General features: G+C 39.7%; 1 pseudogene; it reads right to left on the bottom strand.

The window, feature by feature from the left end:
- Positions 1-8,235: 8,235 nt before the first annotated feature.
- LOC137888951 (serine/threonine-protein kinase pim-3-like) lies at positions 8,236-16,738 on the bottom strand (annotated as a pseudogene).
- Between the last annotated feature and the right edge of the window lie 1,704 nt (positions 16,739-18,442).

Here is an 18,442-nt window from a genome sequence, read left to right as displayed (position 1 = left end):
TTCCCCTTTTCCATATCGCTCCATCATCAGCATAGAGTAAGGAGCCAATATTTCTGTCAATATCCATAAAGATGTCATTTATCATAATATTAAATAATATAGGGCTAATAACACTACCTTGAGGGATCCCATTTTCAATATTGAATTCATCTGAAACAGCATCTCCAACTTTTACCTTGAATGATCGACTTGACAAGAAATCCAATATCCAGTTATACATCCTTCCACCAATACCTATTCTATACATTTTAATCAGTAGACCCTCTCCACATGGAGTCATATGCTTTCTCTATATCAAAATAAACTATAGCCATAATCTCCTTCATACTTATTGCTTTCTCTGCCTCGTTACTGACTTTTATTAAAGCGTCAAGTGTCGATCTACCTTTACGAAAACCATTCTGAGATTTATTTAGCAAGCCCCTTTGTTCTATAAAATAAGTTAATCTGCGCGTAACTATCTTTTCCATCCACTTGCACAAGTGAGATGTCAGTGCTATTGGTCTGTAATTGCCAGCATTTGCTAGGTCTTTACCAGGTTTACCAAAAGGTAGAATCAAAGCACTCTTCCAGCTGCTTGGCATTACACCTTCCCTCCAAATCTTATTAAATAATTTTAGAATTATTTCCAAGGCTTCTTCTGGTAATTGTCTAAACATAGCGTAGCATAGTTGGTCTTGACCTGGAGCAGTATACCCACTTCCCTCCAACGCTGTTTTCAGCTCCTGTATTGTAAACTCCATATCTAGAGGTGTTCCTTCATTGACCTTTTTCTTTTTAACTTCTGTATTTGCTGCTAAAATTTCTTCTTTTCTCTGTCTGTGCATCTCATGTAAATGGCGTCCGCTATGAACATTTGCAAACTTCTTCCCCAATAACTCAGCTTTCTCCTCGTTTGTAATTGCCCGATAGTCTCCATCTATCAAAACTGGGATTTTAACTGATTTTCTTTTCCCACTCATCTTTTTGATCATTGTCCAAACATCATGCAACTCTATTTCTCTTCCAATAGCTGAACTGCCTGAGGATGTCTACAAGCTCATATCCCCTAATACTCACAGCGCCACCTGCTGGCGAAAGGAAATCTGCGCTTTCTGACAAACAGCATTCGATTGACATGACTTTTACACGATGTGGTTTACAGTTGTTATAGAGCAACATAATACATGTTTGAGCGTGTTCTGTAGCGCCACACAGTGGACACAGGAAGCGGTGGACTATTTGCATTTTCCAGCATCAGGTGGCCGCGCAAGCCGGAGTCCCGCCGGCACCACCGACGTGCGGGAGGAGGCGAGGGCCCGTTCATCGCTGCTCGCAGCTTTAATTAGGGCCCGAGCACCGACGTAGTCGGAGCGGAGGACCTATTGTTATTCTAATGTTTTTTATTATTATTATTATTATTATCGTACCAGTTTCATCGCAAAAAGGAGGTGCTTGGGATACTGGGAATCTTTTGAAATTTGGCACAAAATTCAATCGTGGTGAAAATTCTAGTATTATTGGGGTGTCCAGCTGCGGCATGACATTTTGGCTCGATAGCGCCCCCTACAGAGTAGCCCCAACTTTGGGTTTCACCTAGCTGTATGAAATTTGGTAGGTGTGTGGAACGTGATGGGACGTACAAAAAAGTCAAAAGGAGGTATATCCTAAACCAAACAGGAAGTCGGCCATTTTGAATTTTATGACGTTTTTGGACCGTTTCAAGGCACCGTACTTTAACAAACTCCTCCAAGAGATTAAACCCGATTGCCTTCAGATTTGGTCAGTATGCTCTTGAGACCTTGGCAGTGAAACGATACTCAAAGATCAAAAAGTTATCGAACTATGTGTCCGTGGCGTGGCGGCAAAAAAACACCATTTGCCATGAAACAGGAAGTTGTTGTAACTTGGCTGTACATTGCCTAATCTGCTCCAAATTTCTCAGATGTCATAACATCTTGACCCTGAACACATGTATATGACAATTTAGAATCATAGTAATAGCGCCACCTAGTGGCAACAGGAAGTCATAGGTTGTGTACTTTGACACCCTACTGCTCACAGATTAATCGGATCCCTCTCAAATTTTGTCACAAAAGCCTTAAGACCTTGATAATGCTTCATTGTGAAAATTGTAGGAAGTTGTCAAAGCGTGGCGACGTGGCGGCTCTGCGAATTTCGATCCTTCGCCATGAACGAATAAACTGATGTAACTCGACTCCGCATCATCAGATCTTTACCAGATTTCACATGTTTGATTAAACTCCAGGCCTGAAGACATCTGCAAGCCAATTTTGAATCATAGTCATAGCGCCACCTACTGGCAACAGTAAGTTAAAGTCTTTATACTTTGGCTTGTTTCTCTAAGTTGGAAAATCAGATCAACATCAAATTTGTTCCACACAAATGTAAGAAGTTCATAATGCCAGTTCTCTAAGCTTTTGATGTTTCGTCGAACGCCGTTGCCGTGGTAACGCAGTCTTCGCCGTGAAAAACGATGGTCATTTGGAGAGGTTAAAAAAGCTCGAAACACAAGCAAACTTGACACACAGATCACAAGGCCAAAATGTAGTTCTATAATATGATTTTATTCAATCAGAGTGTTAAATCGGCTCAATAGCGCCCCCTACAAAATTTCGACGAAGCAGCCCTCGCAGTACGTTTCACATAGATGAACAAAATTTGGTAGGCACATGTATCACATGTGGACTTAAATAAAAGTCTCTTGGGGCCATGCCCTAAACCCAACCGGAAGTCAGCCATTTTGAAATTTGTATGAATTTCTAGTGTCATTTTAGACATTTCCAGGGGCTCTACTTTAACGAACTCCTCCTAGGGAATTAATCAGATCGACTTCAAATTTGGTCAGTACAATCTAAAGATCTTTGTGATGAAAAGTTACTCAAAGGTTGTTGTTTCGTGAAAGGCCGTTGCCGTGGCGACGCATTCTTCGCCACGAAAAACAAAAGTGTTTTTGAGGGGCTAAAAATGCTCAAAACGTAACCAAACTTGTCAAACACATTTAAAATCCTGAATGTAGTTATCTGATGTCATTTTAATGCTTCAGAGCGGCAAGTTGGCTCGATAGCGCCCCCTACAATTTTTTGACGATGCAGCCCTCGCAGTACGTTTCACCTAGCTGTATAAAATTTGGTAAGCAGATGTATCACATGTAGACTTAACAAAAAGTCTTAGGGGTTCATGTTCTAAACCCAACCGGAAGTCAGCCATTTTGAATTTTGTATGAATTTCTCCTGTTTTTTTCCATTTCCATGTGCTGTACTACGAACTCCTCCTAGTGAATTAATCCGATCAACTTAGAATTTGGTCAGAACAATCTAAAGACCATAGCGATTAAAAGTTACTAAAAGCTTGAGGTTTCATCAAACAACATGGACTTGGTGTAGCAGCCATTTTACATGGTTCGCCATCATCCATCAAGCTGTTGTAACTCAACTGTACTTTGTCAAAACTGTCCCAAAGTTGACATGCTTGATTACTGTCATGATTTTAGGGCATCTGCATGCCAATATTAACTCATAGTCATAGCGCCACCTACTGGCAACCACGGACGTAAGCAGGATTCTATAATAACAGCGGCCCGAACACTGATCTTAAAAAAAGGGTTTGTGGACACACCATGAGAAAAAGACTTCTCTGATCTAAATATGTGCAAACTAAGATGCTTGGAGAACAAAAGTTAATCAACAGTGTTTTTCAAACCATGTCAGTGGGCATTAGTATAAATGATCTGTCTAGAGCTTCTACATGAGAATCAGGTTAAATGTTACAATGAATGCTTCACACTACAATCTAAAGTTACAGAAGAGCTTAAAATGAAAACAGTGTTAAATTAAAGTGTTAAAGTAAAAACAAATGACACTGCTGTTCTGTTAACTTTCATGTAAGTCCAAATACAATCAGTAGGACACTGCAGGGAGTTGAACTCCATCCCAGTAACCTGACAGTCTGTTATGTTACAAATACTGAAGCACATTCACACGTTCATTTTCTTAATGATCTTAACAGGCTTACATTTATGATTGTATCGGAGGTACACTCAAAACATTTGAGGCTTAAGACCTGGCAACATGGTCTTGCTATGCTGCTGGTCGACGCAGGAAATATCATCTAACTTGTGCATGCAGTGTATGATGGTCACAGAAATTTATTGCCGCATCAACCAGAGTCCTGCCAGTACCCTCGACGTGTGTGACGTTGCGAGGGCCCGATCAATGCTGCTTGCAGCTTTAATTTAATTTGTAATTCTTATTCAGCCCCTTCCCTCAGAAGGCAGAGCATCCTGAGGGAAGGGGCTAACAAAAGACAAATGTCCAAAGTTAAGAAGATAGCAGCTCACATCCAAACTTCTCCAACACACACACACCATTACATACAATCACAACAAGCTTTGTGTTGTTTGAGTGTACTTCAGTGTGAGAAGCTTTCAGACAGAAGCAGTCATTAGCTCACTACTACTTATGATAACAGCATATTATATTGATTATTATCAGGCAGTAAATGGAGGGGACATAATGCCTTGTGGAAAGACCCGCCCCCTACTCTGCCCTCGATTGGCTCCACCCTTCCAGGCGTTACAGGTGTCTGCTATATGCTAACTTTAGTCTAGCTAAGGTGGAAGAAGAGTGATTTTATTTTTTTGTTCCAGTAGTCCAAAGGTAGGCTACCCGGTCCGGAGATACCAGAAGGCTGAGCACCAACGCAGCAGAGAAACAGACCAGAAATGTAAGTTTTTTATAAGTTTTGTATAATATTTCATCATTAAATTCACCTCTGACAGTCTTTAACTGTGTCGTTGAGAATATTGGCAGCGTGACTGGTCGTTTATCCAGATATTTAGTAAGCTTTTATCAATTTATCTCAAATAATCAGTAAATATAATTAAATTTCCTTCAGAGGATTAGTAAAACCAAATCAAGTTCACCCAGATATTGAGTAAATCAAAATTACTTTTTCTCCGATACTTAGTAAATATAAATCAGTTTTGCTTTAGAAATTGATTTGGATATACTTATTATTATATATACTCTTTTTTTAATTTATTCAATTTTTTTTTATCAAACTTAAAATCTATTCAAATATATTAAGTGTCACTTTATTGCCATCATTTTTAAATATATGTATGTATATGTACGTGTGTGTGTATATATATATACACACAAATAAATGTATGTATATATATAAATATATCCATAATTCTATGTATGTATCTATATAAGGTATATATATATATATATATATATATATATATATAGAGGCAGTGAGTCATGATTTCAGTGATGAATACATTGTGTTTCCTGTGAGTTCTTCACAATAAAAGCTCCCATTGTGATTGTCTTGTTGAGGTGTTTTAATATGAAGCAGCATCAGCAGGAACTGTTGAGTCAGCATTAGCAGTAACGTGACGCTGCTCTGATCCGTCTGTAGGAGAGTGAACAGGAAACAGTGAGGCTGATATCACTGATCACATGCTGCATCGTTTCCTGTCTATTAGTCATGAGTGTGAATCTATGGAGGACTCTACCACCAACACTATAAAACACTGCACACAGAGACCATTACTGAATATACATTCATTACAGGAATATTGATTTACTACAATTATAATCAATGACTTATGATTAGATTCATTTTTGGGGGATTTTTAACTTGAATGTGTTCGATTTGACAAAGTTCAGGAAACATCATCACGTTTTCTAAACCAAGAGGAAACTTTCGTGGTGTTTTTATTTAAACATGGAGGCCGGTACAGTTCATGCAGTCAATAATTAATAACACATCGATTTATATTTTTCAGTAAGAAGTTTTCTATTTGATTGTAATAATCTTGAACTGTTTTGTGAAATTTCAATGAAATAGTTTTTCAGTTTTATTGTTTCTTCCGTGTGTTTATACCTGAAATGTTGACCTTACATGGTTCAACACGTTTTGAAATATTTTGTCACAAGTTTCAAAATCATTCAAGTATTTTTTTAAATCAAATTCAAACCTGTATTTGTTCACAATCCATTTGTATTTAGTCTGTAGTAGTGTTGCATTCCAGTTGCTGAGCGTTTTAATTTAATGTTATATGTAATGTTAATACGTTTGATGAATGCATTTGGATACTTTTAAATCACTTTTGTGTGTTACTTTATGAAAATATCAAAATAAGACATTTACAAAATAAGTATGTGTTTGGCATTGTAGACACTCTGAGGGATACTTGTCAAAGTATTAGTGATAATGAATAGTAGGGAAATAGATATATATATATATATATATATATTTTTACAAATATGTGGTGGTGCCACCTGACATTTTTTAGATGAAGTTAAAAAATACTGTTAAAAATATATTTAACCACTTTGAAAAGTGAACAAATGAGACCTTATTTTGTGAGTTTAAACACATTGTTCACAAATATGCATTACATCCAATTTGAAAAGAGTTATTTGTGGTTGACCCGTGTGTGTGTGTGTGTGTGTGTGTGTGTGTGTGTGTGTGTGTGTGTGTGTGTTCTCTGATTTAAAGATACAACAGAAATATTGTAATAAAACACATCATCTCTAATTCAGAGTCCTACCTGAGATCCACAACAACAACAGCAGCATCATCAACAGGTGATCCATGACGTCCAGGTGGACCGTCTCTCTGCCCGTCTGTCTCTCTGATTGTCTCATGTGCTGTCCTCAGTTTATGTCTGCGTACAGGATGAGGTGGAGCTTTACTGAGACTCGTCTTTAGTTTTACAGATCATATTCACATCTTTCCGAACTGCGGTTGTGTGAAACTGATTATATCTGATTTCACAAGAAGCTGCTGACTGACTGCAGACATAGGAATGTTTCCATGACAACCAGGACAGGCTGAGATGTATATCAGATTAATGCTGTCGGTGTTTTCTCATGATTTCCGATAGATGTGTTAACATCAGCAGCTACAGCTACTAACTACGACTACTACTACTACTACTACTAGTCAGGAACTCTAAAATACTTCAATTTATCAGCTGTTGATATGGTGGTATTTGGTTCTTGTTCATTTGAATATTAATCAAAGTTACAAATTGATAGTTTAGTATTAGCAATGTTATGAGTCTACCTTAAATGGCTGAAAGTTTCCTTTGGTAAAAAATGTGATTTCCTGTTAATTACATTGTATCATTTTGATAATAAATAATTACTTTTAGTAGACATTTTCATTCCTTTTTGAACTACTGAACCAACATCATTGTGGTTCCCCATTATTATTGAAATCTAATGTTTTTAAACATTGAGTTCTATTGATAACATTTATTATATTTGTCATTTCCTAACAACCAGACCAGCTCAAACTTCAACATAATGGTGTCCCGTGTGAGGCGTAGTACTGTTTGTAATCATCCATAATAGTGATTTCATAATTGTGAAATATTCATTGGTCAATGCCAACATTTTAGATTCCACTTCTAAACTTAAAAAAGTGTTTAAATTCATTAGAACTAAACACAACGGTGTCGTCCGCATAGAAACTATATTTTGTATTAAAAAGTTTAATTTGTCAGAATTTTATAAAGATAAAATACAAAAAGAATCCCTCTCTCAATGATCTCTTATGGCCCACTAGAAGTGTGTGGTGGGGTCTGTTTTCTCTGTTCTTCGGGATGTTTCTGGGTGTCATGTGTGTCCTCCAGTCAAAGTACCGATCCACATTCAGAGTGAACAGTGACGGTTTGAATTCAAGCAGTGACTACAACAACCAGCTATTACTACAACACATGTGCACAAAATAATCACAGAACGTGCTGCTTAAAATATAAGAGTTTACTTCTTTACCATCACTGATTAACACCAATGCTGTCCACGTGTTCACTGAGGGGTTTGTTTGCCCATTTCGTGGAGCTTCAATGATTATTAAATGGATTACCTTCAATTCAGCAATTAAATCATCAATAAATTATATTGTTATATTCAGTTATTCAGCGATTTCAACATTCGTTGCCTTAATGGAAGACTATGAGACTTCTTTAACCCTTGAAATGAGAAATAAAGAGTTGTGTCTTCCTATATTGTTCATTTCATTATCAATTAAATAGTCACAACATTAAGTGTTTGTTCAGGGCGGTCTTAAACAAAAGTTCAAATTCATGTATTTTGCTCCTCTATTAGAGACTTCATTATTTATGTATTTTTTTTTAGGTAAAAGACACACAAAATCACACAGAAAATCAGTTTATATACAAACAAGTTTTATGAAAAAATTGTTTGAACTAACATGAACTAACAGAATCAGAATGTGAGGAATCCTGATTCTGGTTTTCAGGAAAAAAAGAATTTTTTTTTACAAAAAGTAAAAACATTTTAGAAAAGTTCGACAACTTAAATAAATAAACAAATGATGAGGAATGTCTCTTTACTAAAGAAATATAACAGAATGTACAAAATATATATATATAAAAAATATATATATTTGCATTGACCGTGCATTTAACACCCAGAGACCGAGGGCAGAGAGAAGACGTTGTAGTTTATCAACACAAAACATTTAACAACAGAAACAATCAACCAACCGTCTCCATGAACCGACACTGTAGAAAAATAAAGCTTTACCTGAAGAGGGGAGCAGACATATTCAAAAAAACATATCTTTTCCGACTCCTGATCTGCAGCTTTTCAAACTCAAGGCACTCTGAACACGAACCCTCGACGAGTGTCGAGCCTCTACGAGGAACTGCTCCGTCCCCCGTGAACAGCAGGGGGTCACTGTGGAGCACACAAAAAAAATAAACTCTACCCAGCAGCCAAACGCTGACCAATCAGAGGCTCTGCTGGCTGGGGGAGGAGTCAGGTGTGATGGGGTTGGCAGCGTTGGCGGCGTCGGCGGCGTCCGTGCGCTGCCCGTCGCTGCCAGTCACCCACGTGTGGAGGAGGATCTGCTCCAGGGTTGGCCGGTCTGACGGCTGCTGGCTCAGGCACCAGCCAATCAGCTGCTGGCACTCTGAAGTAAAAACAAACAAGGAGGAGATGAAGAACACTCATCTCTGGTTTTGTTCCGACTTCGATGTAAAAACCTGGTCGCGTGATCTCGTCACGCTCCGGCTCACCTGAGGAGACGTCGCGTCTGAAGTAGATCCGTCCTCTCAGGATCTCCTTGTCCTGTTGGAAGGGGATGTCCCCGCACACCATGTCGTACAGCAGCACGCCGAGAGACCACACTGTGGCCGAGCGACCGTGGTACAGACGGAACCGGATCCACTCCGGAGGACCATACACCAGCGTGCCTGGAGGGAGGAGAGTTACATCACTACAGGTACAGTGTGTGTCAGAGTGGAGCAGGAAGTGACGGATCACCATCGTGCGGGAAAATACTCCCGGAGACGCTGACGACATTACAGAACCGGTGCATGATGGGACGGTAGTCACTGACCCAAAACACCTTCCCAATATTTTAAAACGTCTAGATTTTCAGAAACAATCCCCACAGCTCTTCAGATTCTCTCAGCTGATCGGACTCACCATTGAACTCGGTGAAAGCCTCGTCTTTGAGGAGGGCCCCCGAGCCGAAGTCGATCAGTTTGAGCTGCCCGGTCCTCAGGTCCACCAGCAGGTTCTCGTCCTTGATGTCCTGGCTCAGCTCGGGACGCTCCATCACCATCAGCCAGCCGTCCGCCTGCTCCCACCAGTCCAGCAGACGCACCACGCCGCCGAACGCCCCGCCCACTTTCTTCAACATCACCACCTCCAGAGGAACCACAGCGCCACACTGAGGAAGAAACGGATCATCAGCTCGCTGTGCATGAATTAAAATGCATGCAATTACTAAATGTGGGACTAATTAGTCTTTTGTGCTGGTAAATAATGTGTTTTAATTGTTCATTGTTGTCATCTTGTACACGGGCATTTTTCATAAAAGGATGAATGAACTAACATAGTAGCTGAAGTGGTGGTTAAACTGACAGGAAGTTGTTATACAACAGTTATATCTGCATGTATGATCTCACCAGAGAGCCCCACCCCGTCACTCTGTCTCTGCACACGTGCTTCACAGCAACCTGCATGTAAACAAACGCCATCAACACACCGTACAGTTATAACATACTATATAAGAGGGTAGATGATGGTTATCTGTAAAAACACATCATAAACTGCCATAATATCAATCTCTGACTGTTAACAGTCACACAAAGCTCTTTGTTTTTCTTCAATAGTGAATTAAAAAGCATTCCCCCACCAGTTTTTGGATAATTTCATAAAAATATGATCAATCATGTAACTATTACCGTTTCCTCAAAGAGAATAAAGCGAAGTAACACGATTGATTTTCACTATAAGAGGAAGTGTAAGCGTCACAGACCACGTTTCTTTGTGAAAACAAAGACCACATGCCAGGCACACCCGGGATGAGTCAAGTTACACAGCTGACATGAGGGGAAACCGGAAGTAAGGTGGAATAGTCACCGCCTTCCAAATAAAAGCACAAAGTCAAACCATAATGCGCAGTTGGTTTTCACACATGGGAATTTACCTCGGTGTTTTGGTTCTGAACAATAAATATATGAAGAGAAAATTAAATGAAGTAAGAAAAACATCACAAAATAGAAATGTAGGTAAATAAGAAAGTAGAATATGGGAAAAAAAAACTAATATATGTGAAATATATCTGTTATCTACAACAGCTAGGATAATCGGAAAATGTTTTTGTTTTAGTCAATTTACAATTCAAATAACTTTTGCTAATATTTTGTAACGCTTTAGTGCTGCTTTTATTTTTGAAGGCAGAAACCGGAAGCCCAGCCGCCTGCGGTGTGTGTAGCTTGACGCGTGCTCGCCCAGCAGCGGCCATGTGCTGTGGGACCAAAAAAAAAGCGGCTCTTTGCGCTCTTCTTACCGGCAGCCCGTCGGAGAGGCGCGCGGCCGAGTAGACGGTGCCGAACCCCCCCCCTGCCGAGCACCGAGCCCAGTCGGTACAGCTTCTCAAACGGCTGCTTCTCCTCCGCTTTGACTAAAGAATAAATACAAACTAGAAAATGCATTTCCTGCTAAAAATGCGTTGGAATGCTGAAAGCTGAAATGAATTGCAAAAACATTGCTGAAAATACAGAAATGAGAGACTACCTGTCTGAAAAATGTTGAAGCCCGAAAGCATTTAAACTGCACTGCTGAAAACCCTTCTATTGAAACGTCTAACTATGGTGTCTGTAGCAGAAAGTATGAGAAAGAAGAAGGCTTTGAACGTTGAAGAAGTTTAACAGGATTTGAAGATTTTCTCCATAGATATCCCATTCAAAACAAATTGCAAAAAGCTTAATATTATAAATAGTTTAAAGATTACAAATATGAAGTCATATCACCCTCTCCTGAAAGAGCTGAACATTTTGATATTCTAACGGTTTCTGTGGCTTAAACAATGTCAGCAGTAGTGATATTTGTAGTAGTAGTAGTAGAAGTTGTAGTTGTAGTAGAAGTATTATCATTAGTAGAAGTACTAGTAGCATTAGAATAAGTACTAGTAGTAGCAGTAGTGATATTTGTAGTAGGAGTAGTAGTAGTAGAAGTATTATTAGTAGTAGAAGTATTAGTAATTAGAAGAAGTAGTAGAAGTAGTAGTATCAGTTGTCGTAGTAATAGCTGTAGTAGTGGTCGTAGTATTTAATATAACAGTAGTACTAGTCGTAGTAGTAGTAGTTGTAATGGCAGTATTTGAAGTAGCAGTAATAGCAGTAGTAGTAGTACTATAGCCGTCCTACTAATAGCTGTAGTAGTATTAGTACTGGTAGTAGCATGAATAGCAGTAGTAGTAGTAGCAGTTGTAGTATAAGTAATTGTAGTGGTAGGAATAGCAGTAGTGGTAGTAATAATATTGATAGTAGCAGTAATAGTAGTAGTAGTAGCAACAGCAAAAGTTGGAGTTGTAGTAGTAGTAGTATTAGCAGTAGTAGTAATACTAGAAATATTAGCAGCAGTAGTAGTAGTTGTCACAGTATTAATAACAGCATTAATTATTTCAACAAAAAAGCCTCATTTTGAGCTTAATGTTTAAATACAGTTAATCCATGGGGCTTTTATTTTGAAAGAGTTGGGCTGGGTGGGGGAGAGAGGAGGAGAGGACACAGAATCGGAATGTATGAAACACACAAACAGAGGTTATTAAATGACAGGATTCATTCACAGAAAGGGAGAGAGAGAGACAGGCAGACAGACAGACAGATGGACTGAGTGTGTGGGAGAGAGAGACAGACAGATAGACAGACAGACAGACAGAGAGAGAGAGAGAGAGAAAGAGAGAGAGAGAGTGTGTGTGTGTGTGTGTGTGTGTGTGTTACTGGTTCCCATGGTGACGACGCAGCGGTTGGAGAGTCTATGAGTCTGTGTGTTTATAAACATCAGTAATTAGTTCAAGCACGAACACCTGTCAGCCTGGCAGCCTTTTCATGAGAAAAAGACTGGAAAACACCTGTCAAACAAAACCACAAACCCCCATAACCATAGCCCCTATTCTTCCAATATTAATAGTGGAGTGCAAGGATGACTTGAAGAACAGATCATGCGAAAATTGGATCTGTAGTGTAAAAAAAAGTGGCTTCAATGGCGATTTAGAAATGGGGTACGGTTGTCTGTGCAAGACTTTTTTGAAGTACGTTTTAACATTGGGGTCTATGGAGGAGAAAGTTGGTTTTCCTCTCAATTAAAGGCTTTTGTTCCAAATGTGTAAATATGTGGGATTCCACAGTCATTTGTCTACGACAAGGACAAGATTAGCTACGTTTCCATCCAAAAATTATGCATGAAGAGTGAAAATTGAGGAGTTAGTGGCAAAAGACAAATATTTTTTTCACATGAATCTCAAGCTCCTCTTCACTCTAGCGGTGACATCACGCACTCTAAGCTGCGCAATACACACCCATTATAAAAGCAGAAAAGGACTGAAAAACACATAAAAGCAAAATTGCTACAGTTCAAAAAGTGTAAAAGATATCAAAATGATTATAACATACAATGATTGATCAGGGTTTTCTCAACATTCAAAAGTTTAAATGGTGTCTGTAGCTGAAAGTATGAGGAAGTAGAAGGATTTGAAAGTTGAAGAAGTTTAAGAGGATTTAAAAATATTCTCCACAGACATCCCATTCAAAAAATAGGTTGCAAAAAGCTTCATAATTCAAAAAGTTGAAAGATTGAAAATATGAAGAGACATAACACACATGAGCTGAAAGAGCTGAACATTTACATCGTTGAACGGTTTCTGTAGCTTAAAAACTGAAGAAGAAGAAGAGTTTCAAGCGCGACGGAAGAAATAGTGGAATAAAGATTCGAAGAACAATACTTGGAATGCTGAATCAGCATGGCTGTCATAGACTGCATCATATATGATGAAGAGGCCCAGATGGTGTATATGTGGCACAACAAGTCATATGTCGTTCAGAAAGTACAATAATTGTTTGGGTGTAATGTAAGTTAAGAGAGTTTACTATGTTTCCTATGTGTTTATGAGGAGGAAGTGTTAATTGTAGTTAAAATTGAGGGTACAGCGTTATTTATCATCAGCTACATGTTAGGCAGTAGATCCAGTGGATCGCCAGTAGGTGTCAGTGTTGCGACATAAGCAGTGTCTGTGACGGAGAGCCACACTGAAGTCTCGCGAGGATGAGAATCTCTGTACAGGATAGAAGTAGAACGCGCTGTGGAGCGACTGTACACCTAAATGTATATTTTTGTATGTTACAGAGCACTTTCATTGAATGTGTAGCACCAGATTGAGCCTGTGTGACGTCATTCTGTGCACGCTACACATAGTGCTGGGTCACGTGGTGCAATTCTCCTGAAACTTGGTGTGCGTGTTAGTATGAAGCCAGAGCAGGTGTGTGTCAAGTTTGGTGGCTTTAGCTTGTTCCTATGGCATGGCTGTCATGTGGGCATGAATGATTTGATAGCAAGGGTGTGTTCTGGAGGCTAAGCAAAAACCCTACAGATGGCCATACTGAGCAATTTACTGAGGAGCATGGGGGAATGAATGCCTTCAAGGCTGGAGCGACTGCCCCCCAATTCCTCTACTTCAGGGCGGGGCGGTTCCACGCCATTTCAGCAGGTAGCAGCAGCAGATAACAGGCAAACAGTTTGCCTCTCCCCGAATTGCATGATGAAATACCGTATCTAAATGGCTCTTTTTCCTTCCTTTAATTTTTTCTAGATATGACTCGCACAAAGATGGTTCACGCTTGCCCTCTCTGTCAGAAAGTATGTGCGGCCATGCCCCACCATCTGAAAAATGAAAGGCCACCTCGAGCTGGACCGTGGTGCTCGGGAGCTACAACAAAAGGCAGCCAAATATCAGGTGACGGTGATGCATCTGGCGCAGTTGAGAGCCTCGAACCCTGCCGTCCCCATGCACACGGAGATGGACTTGAGTCCAGAACATGAGCACGATGAGGAGGCGGTGGAGGAACCCCGTGATAGCGGGATTTTGGAGGCCAGCAGGCTAATGGAGCAGTCTAACATCTTCTGAAGTAAAAACACAGTGACATCTGATGAAACTATTACAAATACATAAAATATAGGGATTGAGGTGGAGACGAGGAGTTACCTGATAAACTATTTAAAGTACAAAGAATATACAGATTGAGATGCATACAAGTAAACATTTTAAATGTACGTCCTAATCACTCTTGACAAGTTCAACAGTAGACGGGGGATATGTGGCTACAAATGGGAGGTCAGAGGTCCCTGCTGTAGCTTGAGTTTGCTCAAAGGGCCTGTGACATTTTCTAAGAGAGGTCCTAGAGTGCCCTCTGCTGGCCAGAGCTAGGAACAGCAGAATCAAACTGCTGTCTGTCAAAAGTCCTACTGCGTGCTTCGCGTGGAAGCTTGTCTTATAGAGCAGAGCGAGGGTGTCTGCCCCGTAAAGAACCCTTCTACGTCCAGCGTGTGACTTTCAGGGAACCTGTCACCCGTAAAAGCGGTGGTGCCCAGGAAGTCACAACAGAGGTGAAATTGCTGGTCGATTTCACTCTTGATTGAGTCGCTGTGATTGTTCAGAGTGACTAGAAATGTGCATTCTAAACATTTAGAATGTCTAGATAGCCCATGTCTAGTTAACGAATGTACGATTGATCCTCAATAAACGTTTCAGAGAGCAGGTATGAATTTGTCACACACTTGCCCATGGCAGCATAGTCACGTGCCTTACGGGTTTGGTGAGCGAAACTCTAGGCTCTAGGCTATCAAGAAAAGAAAGAGGACAGGAGTGGGGTTGTATTGAAGACCAACTCTGACTGGATGATCTGTGAAACCTGACACTCTGAGTTGAAGAGACCACCACCTGACCTGGGAGTGTCTAAGAGTGTCGGAGAAAGTACAAAAAAATGAAATGCAAAGATTTTTTTTTCGGTTTCATACTACAATATCAACAAGGCCATCTTTCCATCTACATGGACTGGAGAGGGAACGATGAAAATGTGAAAAGGAGTGTGCAGGATGGCGAGAGAGGAAAAGTATGATGGCATGGAAGAGAGGGGAAGGATAAAGGTATGAAGAGACATGAAATAACGTCAGAACGAAAACAATCTATCACATCTGTCTTTTCTCTGATAATGATCAACAAGTATGCCCAACAAATGGAAATGCTTGAGAAAAATGGTTGCTAATCTATTTCTGGTCAAAACAACTCAAGTCAAAACCTCTAGCATCCCTAAAACATGGGGGGAAATAATGAAAGTGATAAGAATATTAACATTTACGTTATCTCATCATTGTTTGTTCTTTAAATTTCCATGATGACAGCGGGCTCACTTTGAGGGTCACGTTGCCCCCCTGAGCTGCTCAGCCAATCAGAGTATGGGGTTTGGTAAAGCTTCTCAGAACGGCCCACCTCTGGCCTGTCGACACTCATCTTCAGACACGGTAAAAGCAGGTCCCTCTCTCTCTGTGTTTACCTCCGTTACTTTTAATGGAAATTGAATGAAAAAAAGTGTGACACCTCTCTGCAATTAGCGCAATCATTTGCGCCCTGTCAGTTATGTGAACTGATACAGTAGTGTGTCAGTGGAATTATTCATTAGAATTAGTTGCTTCGCCTGGTTTAAGTGTTTGAACCGTCAAAGTTCTCCTGTTTTGTCACGCTTTTAGAAAGTTTGGACTTTAAAAAGGCATTACATGTTTACCCCAAACGTTTGCGCTGATTCAAGACGGGGGGAGGAGGAGGGGGGGCTGCGCCATTGTTAGAGGTGTTAGAGGAGGTTGCTGATTCATGAAGCATATCGGGTCAGAGTTAGGTAAGGGTGTGATAACCACCATGACTGAATCGGTTTCCTATCACAGACAATCTTTCTGCTTTGACCGTGTTTCTCCAAACTTTATTCTTTCCAGATTGCTCAAGTGAAGAGAAGACAATGGCAGAAGAAACTAAGAAGTAAGATTTGGTTGTGTCGTTAATGTTCCCTTCAGTGGATTTCTCTGCATTTTGAGTGGAAGAATTCCTTATTTCAATGTTAATGAAATGTTCATTTCAATAATAATTCAATGTCCAACCTTTTGTCATCATCTTGAAGGTCCCCACAGGTGGAACATCTGGGTCATCACCAACACCAGAGGATGGACTTTCAGGGGATAATATCTCTGTGTTGCTCTCAAAGTCCAGGCTTGTTTCCTATAAGGGAAAAACAAAACAATATAAAGCACTGGCAGTAGTTACTGTTATACATTGAAGAAGGATATGAAACCCTTGTAGTTTTAAGTAAAGGTACATGATAACAACACAGCGGTGAATGTATGGTTGGGACCATGTTTGCCAGTTTTTCCCATGTGATGAAAATATGACAACCTAACTCATTCTGATACAAACTGTACATTATAAAAAAGTGAATGGGCTGCAAACAAGCAGATATCAAGAGTAGATACATGCTGCAAGTTCCAAATGCAGTAGATTTTCCCATTAGTAACAATGGCAAAGTAAAATGTGAGGCGCTGCCCAGGTGTAGACATTGTAGCCAAATGTTAGGTTTGGTGAATGCATATAGCTTGCACACAACCACTAATGAATTATTTTGTCTCAAAACACCCACAACTCAAATATAGTGCAATCTCATTGTAGCTGCACATATAGATGGGGCTCTACCCAATGTCATTTTTTGACATTTGTTTGAGGTTTACGGATGAAGCTCAGAATGTCTGTCATCTGCTTATGTCGTCATCACCCAAAAAATGTATTTCTCAAACAAAATTGTCATTGAATGAAGTGATTCATCAAATGAAATGAGGTAGTCCTTTTTATTAAATGAACTTCCTTGAATGAAAATAACTTTTGTTCACAAAATGACATAACAATAGGTGCAGAGTGCCGTGGTGCTTGCTGTCAATGAGAGAGAGAGTGACAGAGAGAGGGGAAGGGAAGGTAAAAGGTGGACTATTGCATGCAATGTTCCTTTAACTTTCTTTTGCTATACTGAATAGTTTGAAGCTTTTAAGCATCATTCATAACGTTGACACTCAAGTTACTAATATTAATAACTTACAGAAACATTGAATGCAATAGTACACCTTTCACCTTCTTTCTCACTCACACACACACAGCGAGTGACGCAGTCCTCATCTCTGTAATTGTCCAGTCCAAAACTCAAAATTGATTGAAAAAAGAACATGTTTTATTGAACAAACTATTGTGCATCAATCCATATTTTTTGGAGTTAAGGCTTTCGCTTTTGATTATACGCAAATCTTTTATTTGCGTATAATAGTTGTGTAGAATGGAGTTTGGAGTTTGTAAAAATGTGTTAGATTGTACGTTTTACCCAGATTCATATTCATAAATTGTACACATGCATAAATGGACTTTTTTCAACGATAAATGCTACAGCGGACCCGAATTCGGGTCCGTCGGGCTTAAACACAATGAATGAATAGACATGCAAAAAAAAAAAAGCAGTGGAGAATTCAAATGTTGATTTAGAATTTGCCTATCATCTTTTATGATTGAAGATTTGAAGCTTCCAACTCTACAGTACAGCCAGCAAGTAATCGTTTCTGATTACCTGGGTGGATACTTGCATTGCAACTGGCAAGTAACAATAACAGGGTGAAGTAAACTATTAGGAGGCCTGTCATTAGGGACAGGACCAGTTCAAAGGGTTTGTTTGACACTTACCAAGCTCGTGGAAGCTGCAAGTGGCTCAGATGAAAGTTCTGATAGTGATGAGATCTCCCCATCTTTGTTTGGACTTCCTGAGGGCTAAAACAGCAGGGAGAGAGGCAGATACAGAGGACACATGTATTAGCATTTCTCAAAAAAATGAGTTTCAGAAAGAGAAAAATAGAAAAAGTGTTTAGTGTGTCAACATTAAAAATTGCAGTTCTCTGTCTCTCCCTTCGCCCTTTCTAATTGTTTCACTGCTATGAACTGGTCTGCTTGCATCAAGGAGAGAAAGAGAAAAAGAAAGAGACACACCGAGAGATAGAGATAGTGTGTGTGTGTGTGTGTGTGTGTGTGTGTG

The sequence above is a fragment of the Cebidichthys violaceus genome, unplaced genomic scaffold (assembly GCF_023349555.1).
Source record: "Cebidichthys violaceus isolate CVI_PGR_0920_01 unplaced genomic scaffold, fCebVio1.0.p SCAF_107, whole genome shotgun sequence".
Classification (NCBI taxonomy): domain Eukaryota; kingdom Metazoa; phylum Chordata; class Actinopteri; order Perciformes; family Stichaeidae; genus Cebidichthys; species Cebidichthys violaceus.
The sequence above is the reverse complement of the archived record's forward strand: the minus strand, read 5'-3'. Positions and strand labels throughout refer to the sequence as shown.